General features: G+C 38.5%; 1 long non-coding RNA gene across 1 annotated transcript; it reads left to right on the plus strand.

The window, feature by feature from the left end:
• The first annotated feature begins 4,085 nt into the window (after positions 1-4,085).
• On the plus strand, positions 4,086-4,946 carry LOC145421981 (uncharacterized). Its single transcript, XR_013903344.1, has 3 exons — positions 4,086-4,216; positions 4,314-4,367; positions 4,810-4,946. It is a non-coding gene; the product is annotated as an uncharacterized LOC145421981 (long non-coding RNA).
• The last annotated feature ends 1,294 nt before the right edge of the window (positions 4,947-6,240 follow it).

Genomic DNA, 6,240 nt, shown 5'->3' on the forward strand with positions numbered 1-6,240 from the left:
TGTCTCATTGTGAAATTTGGCTTAGCAATTGGTTTTTCACTGCGATCATTTCAGCTCACTATTTGAATGGGTTTAGTCACCAGAACCACCTGTTTAGGTTTAGATGAACATCGTGGTCTGGGTTCAGATACCTCCACTAACAACACATTCCACTTTGAAGCAAAGTACTAAAGGCAGAGATGCCAAAGGTTCGATACAGAACATACTGGGAGTAAGAGCGTGTAGTGACATGTTGTAGTAAGAACACGTCTCACATTATTCATTAATTAACATACAGTTTAATTTATGCATACAGTAAATGTGACATGCCTGCAATGACTATGTCTACACAGAGCCGCCACAGTGTCACTTTATCAGAAACTAGCAGTGTTATTTATGACAAATTTGAAAGGGACTTTAAATGGGGTTTGAAAAAATAATGAAAATTTAATACAATTTAGCCAAGTGGGTGGGAGGATCCATCTATCCATCCATCCATGCAGTTTCATAACAACTTGTTCACTTCAGGTTTGCCGGGTTGCTTGAGCATATCCCTGCTGTCATGAGTGATAGATGGGGCACACCCTGGACAGGTCGCACTCAAATTCACACTAACTGCTATTTCAGGATGACCAATTAATGTCTTTGGACTGTGGGAGGAAGCCACACCACCCAGAGAGAACCCAGGCAACAGAGAACGCATATAATGTGCTGTTATATAGTGTGCTGTTAGCTTATTATTGCTGCTTGATGATAAAGAGATTTCAATAATTGTATAAAATTTTATGATTATATATAATAATTTAACCAGATGTGACCCTCTTTGGATGAGAGCAGGAAGTTGCTTATGCTAGCACTGGCTAGCTAGCTTGGTTTAGCGGCATGCATTCATTAAAATGAAAACAAAATCTACTCCCCAGAATCTTTTAGTCCAAGCAAAATTTTAAAAAAAAGAAAGACTAGAGTTGCAACAGACTAATTTTAAATGTAATATTTGGCTTGTTGGGTATTTTATCGTGGATCTGCAGTTTGTTGCCCCACTGCATTGCCGTCATTAGTTAGCTTTGTTTTTAGCTTACTCTGCTGGTCCCACATTCAATTCAATTCAATTTTATTTATATAGCGCCAAATCACAACAAAAGTCGCCTCAAGGCGCTTCATGGACAAAAATATTAAAGGTATTCAAGTAGTGTGTTCAGAACCACTGAAAACCTAAATAAACAAAATTAAAAAGACATAAATGTAAAATGTTAAATATCAGGTGAGCAGCAGTAAATAGACTAGCCCCGTCATCTTTCCTTCAGTTTCTCGGTCTTGTGATGGAAAAGACGCAAAGTCACCTGTGAAAGCTGCTGGTCATGATCATCATCAACAGTGAAGATGAGTCCTCCTTGACTTTCTCACAGGACTGCAGTGCAAACTCAAAGACTAGAGTTTACTTGATGACTTCATTGTATGTATTTGAGACCACATATCTTGGCACAGGAAGCCGTTTTCTCTTTATGGGGGATCTCCACACCCCCTTTTTCTTACCCAGTGGCAAAGTGTTGTTGTTACCAGCAGTAATGCAGTACAGAAAGAGCTTGAATCTTTTACTGGTCAGACTTAATGTCATCGTTTAAAGCACTTCACACGAATACCTCTTCAGTGCGTTCCTGCCTGCTTCAGCATTTATTTATTGGTAGAACACTTTTTGAATGGAGGAACATTTTCCTGTCTGCTTTTACATTCCACAAGAGCTACCTTCACCCAAAACCTGGGTAGTCAGTCACAACTCTGGGCCTTTACTTTCTTTCTCTCTGTCTTTTTTTGTTTTGTTTTTGTTTTTTTTTTGGATCTGAAGAAATGCAGATAGAAGAATGGGAATGAAAAAAGGAAAACTGAGCAAAAAGAAGAGAGGCTAAACTCAGTTCTCAGGGACACCACTTAAAGAAACAAAACAAAAAGTAGTAGCATTTAGCATTTAAGATATTGTAAATACTAAAGTGTCAATTCAAAAAATTGTAAAGTTATAATTATTTATGATGTATGTTATGGTTTTGTTCTTTGTTTTTATGATTTTGACGGGGTGTACTTGAATTGTTTTGGACAGGGGTGTTTGACAACTTTTTTTTTTCCCTTTTTTGTTTTGTAAGAGCAAAGACTTCAAGGCATTTCTCAGGTGCTCCTGTGTACATTTCTTTCAGTTTTTGTTTTTTGGCTTTTTTTTTTTTCTTTTTCTTTTTTTTTTTTTTTGCAATAATAGCTATTATTATTTGTATTTTATAGAAGATGGGGGGTGTTTTCCAAAAGTGAGCATGTTATTTGAAGTTGAGTAAAATGAGGAAGGCATTCATTTGTAAACGGATTCTTACTAAACCTGACTATGCAGAACCACTTTGATGGTGTTGTCCCCTCTTTAATATACCCCCTTAAAACTGAGTGCAGAGACCCAGTGGGTTGAACCACTATTAATGAGGACGGGGGTGTTGCGGACGAAAAGGAGACCCATCACGCTTATATTCGGACAGTGCACAGTGGCCGGCCTGTTTCCGCTGCAACGTTTAGAGGAGACGAAAAAGCGAAAGACGGTGGAAAATGCCTTTCTGGTCGATCAATGTACAAAAGTTGTTGATTTTTTATTTGTTTTGTTTGTTGGTTTTCTTTAATCAGGACTAAAGCCTTCAGTGTCTTCTCAGAGGTGTCGCATTGTGCGGCAACACTGTGGTGAGACGAAACGATACGCAAATGTCAAGAAACGGCAACTGTATGAACAAAAAAAGAGACGGCTTGTGGATGACCTCGTGCTCATTCCTTCTAACTTTTAAAAAAAAATGCTTTCTCAGTTCCTCTTCACCTCATTAAACTGGCTGAGTTCAGGTCTTCTATAGTTTTGTTTTCCCCCGATGTTCTTGAACACCTCGATCCCTCTCGCACAAGGAGGACGTTGGATTTAAAGCCAGTTGCGTTTAAGTGCGACTATCCTGAAACACGTTGACATCAGTGCGCTACAGTAGCTTGCAGAAAACGAAATAAAGCTGCGAGGTTTCTACATGAGGATAATGAAATGATACATTGATTTTTTTTTTTTTTTGATAATATATTAGGAAAATAATTTCGCCGGGGAGCTCCAGTCGGCTGCCTTTATGTGATGCATTCACTGCAGCAAAGTTTTCCTTGCTTTTCTTTTCCTTCTTTATTAACTAACTCAGCCAGTTCCTGGGCGTTTTTCTTTGTTGTCCCCGTCTGTCTTTGGTTTGTAGGAGAAGTACTGTTTGCTGGTAGAGATCTAGTTCACCTACTGTTTTCCCAGTTTTTGTTTTTGAATTCTTTCCAACTTTAAGGGATATTTGAAAGTGTTTGTTGCCTCTTTGTGCTACTGATTATGAAAAGGTATCTCCAGTATTTGTTGCCACAGAAGTATCATAGCTTATCATCAACACCTTTTCTTTTTTTGTAATTTTTTTTTTTTGTGCGACTTCTTGAGCTACTGTCTATAAAGCGAGAATTTATTACTATTTATGTAACGCTACTACCATTTTATATTGATTTGTGTTGGAATCTCAGTGCTTTTCTATGAATAAAGTGTGAAACACATTACCAGGATGTTGTTTGTTGAGCCAAAATACATTAGTTTAAAGTTTGCCGGCAGACACTCTTGAATTATTTAATACATCACAAAAGATTGAAAAGCTCGGCATAGCGCAGCCATCTTTAAAGGTTGCCCTGTTAGTGGAAAATCCCCTTCACTGACCTCAGGACATCGTCAACACAATCATGGAAACCTTTATGGCGGAGTCTCAGTGAAAGTTAACCAGTTCGATAATGTACTCGTCTAGCAACAAATCAATTACTGCCTACTACACCTATGATGAAGCTAGATCGATGTATTTAGTTGTACAAAGTGTATTATTTGATCCTAAATTATTACTTGGTGATATTTAAAAACCCTCCAACCATCTTAAATTGTTTATACCTGGAACTGCTACCAATACATGCCCAGGTTAATTAATATTTTCAATTCCGTACTAATATCGTCTTACTAGTTGGAAATTGCACAAAATTGTTTTTGGAGGTTATTCCTAAGAGAAATCCCATTATGTTCATGTATTTCCCCCCCAAACACCAGGTTCTAATGAATGAGCCATTCAAACTGGTCTGACCTGAACTCAAAAAGGTTGATCAACATGGGACAGAATGTGTCGTAATCATCAAAAACAGCAGAATAAAAAAATAACAATAAGGCAAAAAGAAAAAAGTAAGTCATTCAAAAAGGCTACATTTGATTATTAATCTTTGTTCTACTTCTGTGCTGATTCTTTCCAGTTTTGCTTCATCATGTTTTTTCATTTCAGTTCCAAAGCAAAGCTCTCGTGGGTGGATATTATGGACCGGAAGTGAAACAAGTGGTAAGACTTCAGTATTTCCCCCACCAACTTCTCCTTCTATTTTTTTTTTACCTCTCATGCAATGTGATTTAACTACTCTTTTAACCATCTCTCCTTTCTTTCCAGTTAGACTTTTGTGTTCCCTTAACTCATTTCAAACTTGAAATACACAGATAATGAGCAAAACTGTGAATTTATAGTACCCAACTTGTAAGAAACTTGAATTACATTTAACAAATCTCAAACTCTGTGACAGCAAGTGATCCAAAGTGGCTAAAAACCTGCATTCTTCCCAGCTGCTGTGGTGCAGTCCTTACAATTTCACCCATCCAACCAATCTGCCAGAGTGGCAAATGAAGCACACGGAGACTGATAGAGTTCCATCAATATTTCACTCATTTTTCTCTAATCAGAATATTTTTCTTCTATCCCGCCTTCACTGCTTCATTCTCTCTCATTACAGATTTCTGCAGAGCCATATAAGCAGACAATCAGGGCATCAAGAAGCATTTAAGTGTGCTCGTAACTCCATGTATGTGTGTGCACGTCCCTGTGTGTGCATGTGCAAGTGTAAATCTAGATTGATTGGCTGAAGACAAATGAGCAGATTTATATTAATTATCCAGACAGATAGATGGAGGAGTGATTGCTATAAGCCCAATCTTTTTTTCGCCTCACTTTCCACTGCCCCCCCAACCTACCCCACCCAGCCTGCCTCGCTCTGCCCCTCCTGCTCATACTTATATTTACTCAGACACAGAAACACTAAACACATGAGCAAACGAGCTGCGTTTTAACCAATCACACGTTTTCTCTGGTGTACTTTTCCCTTTGCATACACTTATCCTGTTGGATAACTAAACTGAGTGCGCGTCCTCTCCTGAGCACAACAGCAAGACCAGTCTGTGCAAGCTTCTACATTCACTACTTGGATGTGACTCCTTTACCGTGAACTATTACATCAGTGTGACGTGGTTTCATGCAGGATATCAGCTGTGGCACTGCTGAGCTGTTACTGAAGCCCAGATTGCTTTAATAGCAACCTTAAGCTCATTTTTCTCTTGTTGTATATTCTCTGTGGGGTTCAGGCCAGTCGAGTTGTCTGATCAGTCAGGAAACTGTTTGGTAGCAGTTTTGGCACTGTGGGCAGGTGCTAAGTAAGGAAATCGGCATTTCCATAAAGCAGATGGAGGCATGAGGTAGACTGCTGCATTCACTTTGGACTTGATAAAACAGAACGGACCAACCTGCATCCCCAGCAGATCACGTGGCACCCAACTTCACTGTGGATTGTATGTTTCTCCAGTCTTCCTCCAGGCTCTGGGAAATTAGTTCCCAAAAGGAATGCAAAACTCGCTTTCATCTGCAACAGTTTGGACCACTGAGCAACAGTCGTTCTTTTTAGCTCAGACTGAAACCAGCCTAAACTGACTCCTTGTGAACTTTCCATTAATACACACATACAGCACTCTGAACAGCCAAGATTTTCAGCAACCACCTTCTGTGAGATATGAAGTTAGCTTTTTAGACCACAAACTTACTTTAATAATTGTTTTTCTTCAATTTTATTTTATTTTAAAATTGTTGTTGTTTTTTTCTGTAATATTGTACATCTTTATTCTACAATACAAAATGTCCTGAGGCAACTGTTGTTGTGATTTGGTAATATATAAGAAAAATGTATTTTAATTAGACTTCAGAGTCAGAAATGATGTCCATCTTTTATATACAGTATATGGCAGTGCCACATATACACTGGTGGTCCTCTAACTTGTCCAAACATAACTTGAATCGTGACAAAGCAAGAGCACATGACAGCTTTTGAGTGTAAACAGAAAAACATGTTAGCACTATAGTGAGCACACTGAGGACCTGAACATTGAAAGTTTTTCCA

Source organism: Astatotilapia calliptera, chromosome 18 (genome assembly GCF_964374335.1).
Source record: "Astatotilapia calliptera chromosome 18, fAstCal68.1, whole genome shotgun sequence".
Lineage (NCBI taxonomy): Eukaryota > Metazoa > Chordata > Actinopteri > Cichliformes > Cichlidae > Astatotilapia > Astatotilapia calliptera.